This window comes from Quercus suber, unplaced genomic scaffold (assembly GCF_002906115.3).
Source record: "Quercus suber isolate HL8 unplaced genomic scaffold, Cork oak 2.0 scaffold_207, whole genome shotgun sequence".
In the NCBI taxonomy this organism is placed as follows: Eukaryota; Viridiplantae; Streptophyta; class Magnoliopsida; order Fagales; family Fagaceae; genus Quercus; species Quercus suber.
The window spans coordinates 656,188-671,041 of record NW_027069665.1 but is presented as its reverse complement, the minus strand read 5'-3'; the positions used below and the strand labels follow the sequence as shown (position 1 = coordinate 671,041).

General features: G+C 33.2%; 1 long non-coding RNA gene and 2 pseudogenes across 1 annotated transcript; all 3 read left to right on the top strand.

Moving 5' to 3' along the window:
- Positions 1-449: 449 nt before the first annotated feature.
- LOC112036197 (wall-associated receptor kinase-like 10) lies at positions 450-2,729 on the top strand (annotated as a pseudogene).
- A 484-nt stretch (positions 2,730-3,213) lies between these two features.
- Positions 3,214-5,793, top strand: LOC112036196 (fasciclin-like arabinogalactan protein 16; annotated as a pseudogene).
- A 2,409-nt stretch (positions 5,794-8,202) lies between these two features.
- On the top strand, positions 8,203-12,091 carry LOC112036207 (uncharacterized). The gene is made up of 3 exons (XR_002885614.2): positions 8,203-8,742; positions 9,930-10,029; positions 11,445-12,091. It is a non-coding gene; the product is annotated as an uncharacterized LOC112036207 (long non-coding RNA).
- The last annotated feature ends 2,763 nt before the right edge of the window (positions 12,092-14,854 follow it).

Genomic DNA, 14,854 nt, shown 5'->3' with positions numbered 1-14,854 from the left:
ACCTGAAAAAATGATAAAATAAATCAAGTACCTATTAGTTAAATTTCCCTTTGCCTAAGAAATTAAGTAGGAGCTAACACTTATTTATTTAGGCTGTGGGATATTGTGAGAACATATTTGTTTGGACTACAAACTAAAATAACTGGGTTGTTCGTACTATGATACCTCACAGGACTTCACACTAAAAGGATTAGGCTTGACCACTACCTAACTTAATATAACTTTAAATGCACAAAACAACCAAATTTTGAGGAACAAAATATATAACTTTATTGATAATAAAGTGGACTACAAACAATGAACTAAAGCTTTCTCAGGAAAAAAAAAAAACAATGAACTAAATATTAAGATTAAAAGTGCCTAGATTACAAAAGATTAATTGATTAAGTTACAAGAGCCTACTCCTACTCCTAAATAGTCACATGAGAGGCGATGAAGCGCTTACAAACATGGGGGATAACTATGCAATTGCTCATGAATGGGTCTGGATTTTAGTTGATATGTGTGTATGTCCTTTTTTTCTTTACCATCGAAGGGTGTGGTCTAGTGATCTTGGGTGATGCATAAGATGCGGTGAGTGTGAGGTCCAAGGTTTGAGTCCGAATATGAACTCACTTGGGTTGCCTCCCTCAACAGCTCAAGGTTCACTAGTATCCCTCGTGGGGCTGGAAAGCTATGGCTCTTTGTGGTCCTTTTGCACCCCAGCAGGGTCCCAGACCCAACGGGTAGAGTACTACCATAATCATGCTTGAGTAGGATTGCCACGTTGTTCGCCCCCCTACCCATTTTTCTTTCATAAAAAAAAGAAAAAAAGAAAAAAAAAAGTGTGCATGTCCTTTTATATATATATATATATATATAGAAAAACCGACCTCTATTTATACTCAACTTTGACAGTTATCGCAATACGTTTCTTCTTCAAATAAATGTTTGCACACACTGTGCTCTTCATGTGCTTTAATTAGATGACTCTACGATTCATTCTATCGCACACTATGAGTTCGTTTGGATAGAACTTATTTTGCTAAAACTGAAAATTGAAAACACTGTAATAAAATAATTTTTAAATGTGCAAATAGTGATGTGTGACCCATTTTTAATGAAAAAATTGTTGAAAAGTAAAGTTTGTGGGTCCCATAAACAGTGCACGGGACTCACTGATGTGGCTGATAAGTCAAATAATGCGGCTGAAAAAAAAAAAAAAAAAAAAAAAAAAGCTGAGAACGCGAAGGTGGGACATGGACACGCAAACCAAACAGATACCATGTGGTCTTCATATGCTTTAATTAGATGACTCTACGATTCATTCTCATAAGCTTTTAAGTAATTGATGAAGGATAAATTAATCAATACCATGTTGCCACTTATACATATTTATTAAAACACACATTCATGCCACGTGTGCCATTTCCTTAATTGCTGGACTAACAATATTAATTGTAAAAAAAAAAACGTTAGTAAATTATTTTAAAATGTGGGGAAAATGTTTCCAATTCATCGTACTTTTGTTCAAATCTATTTTACACTTATTCATATTTTTATATAACCCAATTTTAGGTTTATCTGATATTTCTATTTTATTTGTTTGTTGTTTGCAGTTATTTATTTGTACAAGCTTTGGGGTATTGTTTCTACTCCTTATTACATGGTGGTTATACAAAGTGATAAAGAAAAGAAAGGAAATCAAGCTTAAGAAAAAATTCTTCAAAAGGAATGGTGGTTTATTATTACAAGAACAATTATCTTCAAATGAAAACAATATTCAAAAGACAAAATTATTCAATTCAAAGGAGTTAGAAAATGCGTCTAACCATTTTAATGAAAATAGAATTCTTGGTAAGGATGGACAAGGTATAGTTTATAAAGGAATGTTAGTGGATGCAAGAATTGTGGCAATTAAAAAGTGCAACACAGTGGATGAGGGAAATCTTGAACAATTCATTAATGAGATTATCATTCTTTCTCGAATCAACCACAGAAATGTGGTTAAACTACTTGGGTGTTGTTTAGAAACATAAGTTCCTTTGTTAGTTTATGAATTCATTCCCAATGGCACACTTTTTCATTATCTCCATGAAGAAAATGAAGAATTTCCATTGCTAACATGGGACATGCGCTTAAGAATTGCCACAGAAGTTGCAAGAGCTCTTTCTTACTTACACTTAACAGCTTTACTACCCATTTACCATCGAGACATAAAATCGTCAAACATACTCCTTGATGGCAAATATAGAGCAAAAGTAGCAGGTTTCGGGACTTCAAAATCAATGACCATTGACCAAACTCGTGTGACCACATTGGTATATGGTACATTTGGGTACTTGGATCCAGAATACTTTCAAACAAGCCAATTTACAAAAAAGAGTGATTTTTATAGTTTTGGAGTAGTCCTTATTGAGCTTTTAATAGGAGAAAAACCAGTTTCTTCAAAGAGATCACAAGAAGCTTGGAATCTTGCTACATATTTCATTCATTCACTAAAAGAGAATCATCTCTTTGATATACTTGATACCCAAGTTATGAAGGATGGTAATACAGATGACATCATGACAATTGCTAACGTTGCAAAAAGATGATTGCACTTGCATGGAAAGAAACGACCTACGATGATAGAGATCATGATAGAGTTGGAGGGAGTTCAAAAAGTTCCTCATGCTCAACCAAATTTTGAAGAACTTGAATATGTCAAAAATGAAGAAATGGGGCTTTGGAATGATATTTCTTTTTAAGTTCAAGTTTAGATGTTGGCGTAACTTCATCATAAGACGTCCTACCACTTATATACATCAAATCACTTTGATTAATAAACTATGTACTTGCTTATTTTGTTTCATGTTGTAAGAATAATCTTAAAGACAACCAATTATACAGTCAATTTCACAACATGCTAATTTGTGTAGTTATGAGTGATGGACATTTTCTGTCTTGTGTGACCTATCACTTTACGTTAACTACTCACTATCACACAAATCACCAAGTTGTGAAATTATGTGTGAGAATTGTTGTGTTCATAGGCGGGCTCATGTTGTAAAATATTATAAATTCTCTTTGGGCATTTTTTTTTTTTTACTCAAAAACTAAAACACATTGGCATATAAAAGAAGCAAAGCTTATCAATGGGGATTGGGGAGTTGGATGAATCTCAAGAGTGGATTAAAAAAAACAGGAGAAATACGTGTAGGAAATGTTAGAGGAGATGGGAGGTATTAAATAATGGAAGAAGAAAAAGGTAAGGACATTGGTTAATCCCAGGAAATACAAATGCTTTTTTTTTTTTAGAAAATAATTTGGTCAAAATTCACCAATTAGGTTTTTAAGCAATGTATAGAAGGACAACCCAGGTACAGGGGAAAGATGTTTCCAATTCATTTTACTTTTTTTCAAATCTATTTACACTTACTTGTATACGTCTACGAATAAAGTTTGACTCCAAATATATTTCAACTACCAATAGGAACATAATATGTGTCCTACTCCTACAATGTGCAATACATATGACTCACTTAATCCAACTAATTAATTGAGTTATGTGCATTGCATATGACGGGATACATGTCATGTTCTAATTGTGGTTGATAGTGATGGCTCTAGGATTTTTTTATAGGAAAGTTAACATTGGCGGAGTTAGGAATTTATCGTGGGTCAGGAAGTAAAAAATAAAATGACTAATTTTTTTTTCTTTATATACCAGATACATACAATTTAGTATACGATACATCTATATTTTACAATAGTCTAAAAACTTATTAATAGTTTATAGATTTGTAAGGCAACAACAAATAAAATTAAATAACTAATCCTGCATTATTGTCAAATAAGTAATCATACATTTAATAAAACATAAATGTAGATATAGATATTTTTGTTGCAAGAGAATTAATTATGTACTGTACTGATCGGTATGGTCGATATTTTTCATTCCTCCACCTTTGCCAGTACAAAAAAACTTTTGTTTCATTTCCGATTTAAATACTAGATCATTGCAGGTCATTTCGTCCATTTTAGATAAAATATTGGATTCTGGCCGAAAAATATGTACCGGACCGAAACACTAACAAAACCAAATTTAGATCTAAAATGTAGAAAGCCATCTCTTAGTAACTTACTGCTGCTCACGTTAATGTTGTTGCCTCCATTTCTGCTCCATGTTGACAGTTGTAAATTATAATTCCCAGGTTTCGGTGAGCTCCTCCTCTCTCCTTCTTCTTTCTCTTTGCTCTCTTACCTAGATGCCTTCTGTTTTGTCTTCTATTTTAGTTCATTTTAACTTTTCTAATTCTTTTTTATTTTTCCTCTTTGTTTTGTGTGTCTGTCATGTGGAATTCAACTCGAAATTCCCAACCTGTGAGAAACAAAAATATAGAAAAAACACGGCAAAAAAAAAAAAAAAAAATCATACGCATAAGACAGTATTTATGTGATTCGGCAATTTGCTTACGTCCACAGAGTTGCAGGGATTTCACTATTATCAGAAAATTACAGAGTGCGGCTACAGTTTTTCTCTCTTTCAAAAACAACAAGAAGACCAAAACCCTAATCACCAAAAACGGTTTCTATATCCTGTGCACAAGATTCACAATGGGCTACAAAACGAGCCAAAAAATTTTCCGCCCAAGCCTCCGCTCCATGGATTAAGCCTCAGAAAATCTCCCATTAAAAACCATGCAACATTATTTAGAGTCAGGTCGGGTCATCAACCAGATCAAACACAACTAGGCTCCACAAAGCCCAACATGTCAATCTGTTGCCTTAACCCACGTGAAGGTTAGTTTAAACTTCAAATTTCAGCTATTGAGTACCATATAATAGTGCCATGATGTCATTGATGTGCCATTGATCTAGAAGAAAATAGTTTATATTAGGCATATAACTTTCAAATTTCAACTATTGAGTACCATATAACTTTTAATTTTTGTCAATTCAAGGCTCCGTTACAACTCAGTTAGTGTTGTCGTCAAATATGCTTGAAACGACGCCGTTTTGCTCTTTTCTTTTCTCTTTTTATTTTTTTATTTTTTTATTTTTTTAACTTGGAATTAAAATAAAATAAGAAAAATCTAAAAAAAGAAAAAGAAAAAAAGAAAAAATTAAGGGAACGATCCGTGCAAGAAGACTTCAACTGGAGAAAAAACCCGTAGACCATCTCTGCTGTTTTGCCTGGAGGTGGACCCCAGAACTCACCGGTTGAAGAAACCAACAACACCGGTCCCAGTTCGCACCCCATCGGTGCTTTCAATTTACGACGCGCTGGCCCTAGGGCCTTCTCTAGCTCCAGCTTCGGCTTCAACGCCAGGCCCTGGTGGCCCCCATGGCCACTTCAACGATATGAAGCAAGTCAAGGACTTTATCCACACACTTTTATATTACAATGGCTACAATGAAATGGTAGATATTCTAGTCAATTTAACCTCTTTAGCAATCGAGATGGGTCAGTTGGTTTCAGAAGTGTATGTATTGACGGTTTTGGCACCCAATGACAAAGCCATGGCTAAATTAACCACGGACTAGTTGAGTGAGCCTAGTGCACCGGAGCAGATTATATATTAGCATATCATACCAGAGTATCAGACTGAGGAAGGTATGTACAGTGCAATGAGGAGGTTCGGGAAGGTCTGGTATGATACTCTACGGTTACCACATAAGGTTGTGGCTCAAGAAGCTGATGGCTTTGTGAAATTCGGGCAAGGAGATGGGTCAGCTTACTTGTTTGACCCAAATATTTACATTGATGGTCGAATTTTGATGCAAGTGATTGATGGTGTTTTGTTCCCACCGGAGGAGGAGACCAAGTAGTGAAGTAAGCAATGATTCAAGAAAGGGGAACGACGATGTCGTTCCCTTAATTTTTTTTTTTTTTCCAGATTTTTCTTATTTTATTTTAATTCTGAGTTTTAAAAAAAAAAAAAAAAGCAAAACGGCATCGTTTCAAGCATATCTAACGGCAACACTAACTGAGTTGTAACAGAGTCTTGAATTGACAAAAATTGAAAGTTAGAGGACTAAATTGACAAAACTAAAAGTTAGAGTATTGAAATGAAAAACAGTGAAAGTTAGAGGGTCAGTTTTGCATTTATGCCTTTATATTATTATTTTTATTATAATAATTATTATTATTATTATTAATTTGTTAAGTATTATTATTATTATTATTATTATTATTTGGCTGAATCATTGTTGCTTTTAAAAAATAAAAAAACAAACACACACACGAGGGAGAGAGAAAGGGATTCTAACATAAAGGCACACCGACTTTTGATTTGTTAGTTAAGCTAGAGGTTTATTATTGTTATATAAATCTCTATTATATATATATATATATATAAATTAATTATAATTTTGAAATGGTATACTGATACTAACTGGTATTTAAACATTTTGTTTTCTTAACCAAACATAAATAACCTCTAATATGGTATTGACCAAACATAAATTAATGTAATTTTTTATCAATGGAGAAGAAAAGTGCAACGAAAAACAACTTTATTCTGTTGTCAATGCCAAAGTAAGCAAAGTTTGAGAGAATTTTTTTAAACAAATGAGTAAAAATTTAAAACATTTTTTTAAAATTTTTTATAAAATTAAATATTTTAAGAGTAGTATTATTGACATAACACGTTCACAAAATTTTCCCCAAATAGTTAAATATTGAAAAGTCACATAAGCATTTTAATAAAAAAAAAAAAAAAATCCATGTGACACAAAATTTCTGAAAAGATTAATTAAAAGAAAAAAAAAAGAATTTCTATATTTAAAATCCTAACTTTCTTTTATTTTCTATGAATTCTTACACTTTCTTATTTTCCAAACACAATACCTAACAACACCCAACACCCAGCAACACCACAGTATGAAATCAAATCTTAATCCCGAGTATTTAGCCCAAAAAAATCCCAATACTAAGCAATTTCTTAGTTTCCCTCACCTCTCCTTCTATATCATTTTGAAGAATCTCACCCATTTTCTCTTTCTTTTTTGTGAATTGTTTTTCTTGGGAAAGTGACGGAAGTTGGGAGGGAATATTTGCAGAGTATGAGATAGTTTGTCAGTGTTTGTGATTATGAATTTAGGTGTTTATGGTGAGGGGTTCAGCCTTCAGTACTTTGGATGTAGACGGTCAAATCTGTGGTGGTTTTGATAGTTGCAGGATTATTATATGGTTGCTAAGAAAATAGATTAAAAGAAAAGAATTGAAAAGAATATTGAGTCTTGATATTTGATAAATGGGTAATTTTGCAATACCCCTTTTTGTTTTTTTGGTAAGGTACCACTAGTAGGCAACCTACTATATTAAGTTATCAAAATATTATGTTTGATAGTATCATTCTCATATTATGTAGTATTAACATCACATATAATTGTACTTTTATCACATTTGATGATTCTCTTATTTTTTCTCACATTTGATGGTATCATCCTCACATTGTACAGTACCAACATCACATGTGACTGTACTTTTGTCACATTCGGTGATTTCTTTATTTTTTTTTCTCACATTTGATGGTACTATCCTCATATTGTGTAGTATTAACATCACATGTGATTGTACTTTTGTCATATTTTGTGGTTCTTTTATTTTTTTCTCACATTTGATGGTACCATTCTCACATTGCGCAGTATCAACATCACATATGATTATACTTTTGTCATATTCAGTGATTCTTTTATTTTTTTTCTCACATTTGAAGGTACCATCATCACATTGTGCAATATTAACATTACATGTGATTGTACTTTTGTCATATTTGGTGGTTCTCTTATTTTTTTTTCTCATATTTAATGGTATCATCCTCACATTACACAGTATCAACATCACATGTGACTATACTTTTGTCACATTCTGTTATTTCCTTATTTTTTTCTCACATTTGATAGTACTATCTACACATTGCGCAATACCAACACCACATATGATTGTACTTTTGTTACATTTGGTGATTTCTTTATTTTTTTTTCTCACATTTGATGGTATCATCCTCCCATTGTGCAGTACCAACATCACATGTGACAGTACTATTGTCACATTCGACGATTTCTTTATTTTGTCTCACATTTTATGGTACTATTCTCACATTATGCAGTAACAACATCACATATAACTGTATTTTTATTGTATTCAATAGTTTTTTTTTTTTTTCACCCATTTGATGGTCTCATTCTCATATTATAGGGTAGCAAATTATATGTAACTGCACTTTTGTCTCATGGTTCCTTTATTTTTTCCCACTTTGATGGTACCATCTTCTGATAGGGGAGTACTCAGTTCCTGAGTCTCTGACTTTCTTCTTTGCTCTCTCAGTTTTTCTATAGCCTACGCTTCTCTCTTTAGTTTCTTCTCTCTCAAATTCTTCTCGTCCAAACTATTCACAAGAACCTATCTAGAGCGACGATTACTAAACAAAACCCTAAGCAAGACCCACAAAAGAAGGAATAGATCCCTAAGCCATGAACGGTACCTCACCAGCTCCAGTGAGGGAATTGTACTTGCCAAACAATAAAAATCCATTGTTTATTTGCGTTCCCTCTCTCTCTCAACCATGCTCTCTTTCTTCTCTCTTCTACTTCGCTCCATTTTCAAAAAGGACCTCACCATTAATTGACCTCCCTGGCACAGGGAAAGGGGTTTTACATGGTGACGATCGAAACCCATTTTAGGTGCTGTAGAGTTGGTTTGAAATTTCCCCAAATTTTTTTGATTTGTGCTTCACTTTTTCACCAAAATTGCTTGATGATGGCATTTCTGAGGTTTGTTCTTTCCAAGTTGACTTTTTTTACCCCTCTGTTCTGTTAGAAGAATTTGATAAAGTTTGCATTTTTATTGATTTTTCGTGAGGATTTGTGTTTGTTTGGGGTTTGATTTTGATGGTTATTTATCGTTTTGGTGATTGGTTGTTTTGTTTATGGTTATTTAATTTTGCATGCGTTTCATACTTTTGGTATCCTCTGTTTGGTTGCTAAGAATGTATTGGGAAAAGAGAATAAAATGGAATCTCAAATTTCAGTGTTTCCTGTATGACTTGTGATTGATCATGTTCTTGCAAAAATAATTGGAGTTTATAGGAATGATTAGCTTCTGGGAATACACATAAACATCTAGAGTTTGTGTTGGATCATTTGCATAATTGGCTTAATATACTCTTTCCTATTAGATTGAGTGAGCTCTTTCCAGTTTCGATTTGATTCTTTTTAATAATAATTTCAATAAAAGCTAACATAAAAATTTAATCACTCTATTATTATAAATATTAATTTCAATAAAAAGAAAGATGGTAATCAGTATGCACTGTACCAGACTACACCTAAATGATTACAAACTCATACTTACGGAGTCAATGAAATCTATAAAAAAAAATGTTAGGAATGAATGTTGACAATAGCAGTCTTCCATTCATAAGACCATCTCAGCATAGACTTTTTGAGAACATGAATAGGATGTTCAACATCAACCCCATCAAAAGTCCTACTACACTAACGCCACAGTGTCCACATATAACATTACGGGACTGCCTTCCATATTTTGCCACCACTATTGACTATGGAAATTTTCTTTCCAACAAGAAAACATTCTGGGACACCATCGTTGGCGTAACCAAGAGTCTCCAAATGATGCAAATATCTTGGGCCAGATATCCTTGCCACTGAACGACTCAAAAGATCAGTTTCAAAATGATTTTTTCTACTTCTTTTATTGTTTTTTGTTTCCCTTTACTTTGATACGTTATTATGGGTAGGTTAACTAACAAGTTGCAATTTTATTTGCATCAATTTCTCCTTTCATGTCGTTACTTAACAAATAAAGGAACTATTTTGTTTTTTTGGTTGCAAAATTTAAGTTTCAGACTAATATTTTAAACTACCTTCTTATCCATAATTTTTATGGGCTTTTAGTAAAATGTATTTACTTACTTAGTGAAAGTCTTTGTTGGTTTCAGGGAGGCCTTATTGCTACAGATGTTTTTGCGGTTGAGTGGATTCAGACTGGTGTTATTCACTTTGGGATGACAGTCTCATATTTTGGTTTTGTTAGTGATGGTAAATCATGATCCTTGGAATTGCCTGTTTTTAAAATCTCGACTTGTATTGTGGTCAATTAATTTCACATCAGGTCTACATTCCAAGTAGCGAACACAGTGAAATAGAGCACAGTCACAATTTGGTGCTACAAGTACCTGCATTTTGTTTTTTCGTGTTTATGGATCACCTGTATTTTTGAATTTTCTTGTTCCTTGAAGTTTGCTTTCTAGTGAAGTTTGAAGAAGAAATGCTTTGTCGCCATGCTTTTGAAGTTTCAGACTTGTAAGCGTGTTTGACACTTGATGCTTGCCTTACATCATTGTCAGGCATTTACCCTAGAAGTGATTCATAAGCTTACTTATTTTGTTAAAAATAGAATTGGTGAATACATTTTGTGGTTAATTTCACACTATGCTTTATTGGGTGCTATAGTAGGAAAAGGAATAAATTATTGTTTTATAATTCTAGACAATAACGTCCTCAACAATGCATACTAAATTATCCTAATGTAGTTGACGATTAATTTCACATATTTTTCCATTTGGGAGCTGGAGATATTTGTATTTATCGTTCGAATTCAATCAATGGTACAAAACAATTCCTAAGCTTATTTTGTTTTGGTAATGTGACATATAAGTACATGTGTTTGTACTATCAAAACTACGAATCTAAGTTTATTTGCAGTCTTTAGAATTATCTATATGGTTGTATTTGAGCTAATTATGGTGACTATGACTCTTTTGGTAAATGAGTGAACATTAATCCATGTATGATGTAGTCCACTATATCATATGGTAGTTAATATATGTGAGCTTTTCATGAAATGAAGTGTTTCTTCTTCTTTTATTAGCATGGTCATACTGCTTCCAAATTATTTTCTATTTTTATTAAACATGTAAACATGATTGAATTGATCTTTTAGCACAGTTCCAGACCTGCCATTGCTTGTTAGCCTGTTAATGCACATATATACTCCCTTGTTGCACTAATCCATTTTAATTGGTGTCTCCAAGAAGTGAGATTGATTCTTATTCTGTAATCATTGTTCGTTCTGCAGTGTTTGAATTTAAAGCAATGATTTGTTGTCAAAAAGATGCTGATTTTGAATCTCTTGTATACAGGATATTTTTGTCATTTAGAGTGCCTGTAAATTAGCTAATGTTATGTCTGATTAGAAGTCCTTTGATAACATTGAATTATATTGATTGCACTTTGATCCATTATATTAGTTTTTAATGATTGAGTAGTGAAACAGGAATACAATTACCAGCTAAATATTAAATGGAACGAGTTACTTTCTGTCAATGGTTATGTATCACATGCATGTTACAGTAATAATTATCCAAAAAAAAAAAAAAAAGCATGGTTCAGTAATGTCTGATTAGTTTCTGAGTATTCGTTCCTCGTGTGTCTGTATATCGACTTTGTTGCAGTGTTGGAACTTTCTGAGAAATATCAGAAGCGCTTTGGTCCTCTGCGTTATCTTGTTGCTAGATTTCTAGTTCTTATGCTTGCCAAAGTACAACTATGAAATGGAATATCTTCCAGCATCAAAAGAGGATCGAGAGGGAAAGTTCTCAGCTGACTGGAGGTAGTTGACATGTCAGAACTTTACACTGACATTATGAGGAGATCAAGCAAAGACAGCATTCCTAGATCCTTAGTCGAATGTCTGGAGAAGATTTGGATACAACCCGCAGTAGTACCCATGCTAGCACTGAACCATCTGACTATGTGCGTGGCCTAGATCCAAAAGCGAAACGCCTATCATCTGGAAGGAGCAATGTAACAGCAGAGCCAGAGGCTATTCATCCTCAGCCACCTCTGTCAACAACTCCAAAAGGAATGACTCATGGCTACATGATCAAAAGGAATCTATTTTCAAAGTGGGCATATCACATGAACAAAAGTCTAATCGAGTAATGTAATAAGGAGGGCCTTGAAGTGTTATAAAAAAATAATAAAAAAATAAAAAGGAGGGTCTTGAAGTACTAGGGGTGTTTCTCTCTCCTTGTTAAACCCTTTAACCTGATGGTTATATCTTTTATGAGTTATGCATCAACTAATAATTTCTCCCTAATGGGTTGGTTCTTATAAATTTGATTGTGCTGGTATTTGAAATGAAATTAGGAGCAGAGGTAGTAATATGGAATGGTGGCATTTACTGTGGTTTAACTGGGCCATTCCCAAACATTCATTTGTTGGTTGGATGCTTATTATTACTAAGCTTTCAACGAAAGCTAGAATCTTGCAACAGGGTCTTCCAAGTTCCAATGGATGGTTTGTGTGTTTTCTGCTACGCTAGCATTGAGTTCGGCACTACAAGAAAATGTATTTTTAGTGACGAAAATTTTCGTCACTAAAAATCCAGTTTTTCGTCACTAAGAACCTTTAGTGACGAAATTGGACTTTTAGTGACGAAATTCGTTTCGTCGCTGTAGCCCCGTCACTAAAAGTCCTGGCGACTTTTAGCGACGAAAAATTTCGTCACTAAAAGTCCAATTTGGTAATAAAAAAAAAAACTTTTAGCGACGAAAACGTTTCGTCGCTAAATGTTTTCCTCGCTAAAAACAGTATTTAGTGACGAAAATATTTCGTCACCTATACTTGTGATGTTGTGATTGGTTTTGTGGTGGTATGTTGTTTGGAGCAAGCGGGTGGCTTGCATGGTGTTATAAGGTGGTTTAATTATATTGGAAGTGTTTTTCATTTCTTGCAAATGTGAATGAGTATTGTTGATTAGATGTGATGAATATTACTTTATTCGATTTCAATACTTATAAACACTTTATACTTGTGATGTTTGTGATTGGTTTTGTGGTGGGTTGTTGTGTTGGAGCAAGCGGGTGGCTTGCATGGTGTTATAAGGTGGTTTAAATACATATTGGGAGTGTTTTTCATTGCAAATGTGATATTGTATTGTATTAGATATAGACTTGTACATTCATATATGTGATATTGATTTTCAATACTTATAAACTTAGATGTTATAATACATTATGTATGCTTGTTCTTATTTTACTAAAGTAGGATTCATCTTATCATTGTAGTCAAACATGGATAAAAGTTGGATGAATAGGTAAGACACCCGATGGCAGATTAAGTCATCCATATATTGAAGGGGTCAATGCATTTATTGATTCTGCAAGAGGGTTTTAGACTTGAGTGGTAATATTCCATGCCCGTGTATTCATTGTGTGAATTGTATCGACAATCTCCTCAAACTGTGCGTATCTCATCGGTTAGAAAATGAGATACTTGAGCTCAAAGAGGCAAGAGTTAGGGACGAAGAGGAGCGAGCTAAGGAGTAAGAGGCGCGAGCTAAGGAGCAAGAGGCACGAGCTAAGCAAGATGAGATCCAAAAGAATATTCTTAATTTTTTGAGGAGCAAGGGTTATGATGACGGTTTTAACTATGGGGGTGGTTCATCTTCAAGTTAAATCACTTANTATCTTAGTATTACATGTGATTAATTAACTATAAATAACTAACATTCGAATGTTAATTAATTAGACAAATAATAATGGCGGCAAGTTCCTGAATTGCAAAAGTCTACAAAGATGTTCATTTTAATCCAACACAAATAAGTGATACACCATGACGATGAAGCGACATATGTATGTGTATCATTCCATCCCTATTATTCCATTCTTATCATGTTTGTAAAGTTATTACATATGTAGTATTAATGTTTGATTGTTGTTTTTTTTTTTTTTTCCTCTCTCAAATGGAGGAAACTATTCTCAAAGTGCAAGAGGATCATTGTCAAGATCCTAATGCAATTCCCCTTACACAAGAAGAAATCTCAAACTTGGTTTTTAAGAAAAAATCTGGTATTGTAAAAGGACTTGGCATGAGACCTTCTCTTCTCTAGTAACCACTGCCTCATCTAGTACCTCGGTAGAGTATATTCATCGGTTAGAAAATGAGATACTTGAGCTCAAAGAGGCAAGAGTTAGGGACGAAGAGGAGCGAGCTAAGGAGTAAGAGGCGCGAGCTAAGGAGCAAGAGGCACGAGCTAAGCAAGATGAGATCCAAAAGAATATTCTTAATTTTTTGAGGAGCAAGGGTTATGATGACGGTTTTAACTATGGGGGTGGTTCATCTTCAAGTAAATCACTTATAGGTAACACTTCGTTTTTTATGTATCATTTGAAACTAATTGTTAGAAATTTTTTTATAAATAGTTAATGTTTTTACTTTACAATTTTAATGTAATAGTATTTTTATTTGTGCAGATTTCTTATTGGTGACTTTAGGGATTACTTTTGGCATTGTTTGAAGACATATGAGGACATCTTTTGGCTCTAGGGGTTTTAATTATATTATGCTACATTTTTGTATTGTTATAAAACATTTTAAGTTATTGTATGTGTTGCAAACAATTATTGTATGGAAGAGTTTGAATTTGATACTTGTTTTAATTTAACTTGTGAATGTATGGATCGATTTTTATAAAAGTGTTGTTGAAATAATTGTGTTAATCAAATTTGAGGTTTGAATAATGTAATGATAGGTTACAGGTTAGTATCAACGTCATGAAAATAATAAAAACAGAAAATATGTTTTAGTGACAAATTTTTTCGTCACAAATATGGCAACAAAAAATTGTTTTAGTGACGAATTATTTCGTCACTAAATACAGGGAATTTATAAGAAATGGTTTTAGTGACGAAATTTTCGTCACTATATTGCATGGTTTTTAAAATAGTTTTAGTGACGAATATTTTCGTCACTATATTACCCGAAAATAGTTTAGTGACGAAATTTTTCGTCACTAAATATAATTTAATAAACTGAAATGGTTTTGAGTGTTTATAAGTATTGAAATCGAATAAAGTAA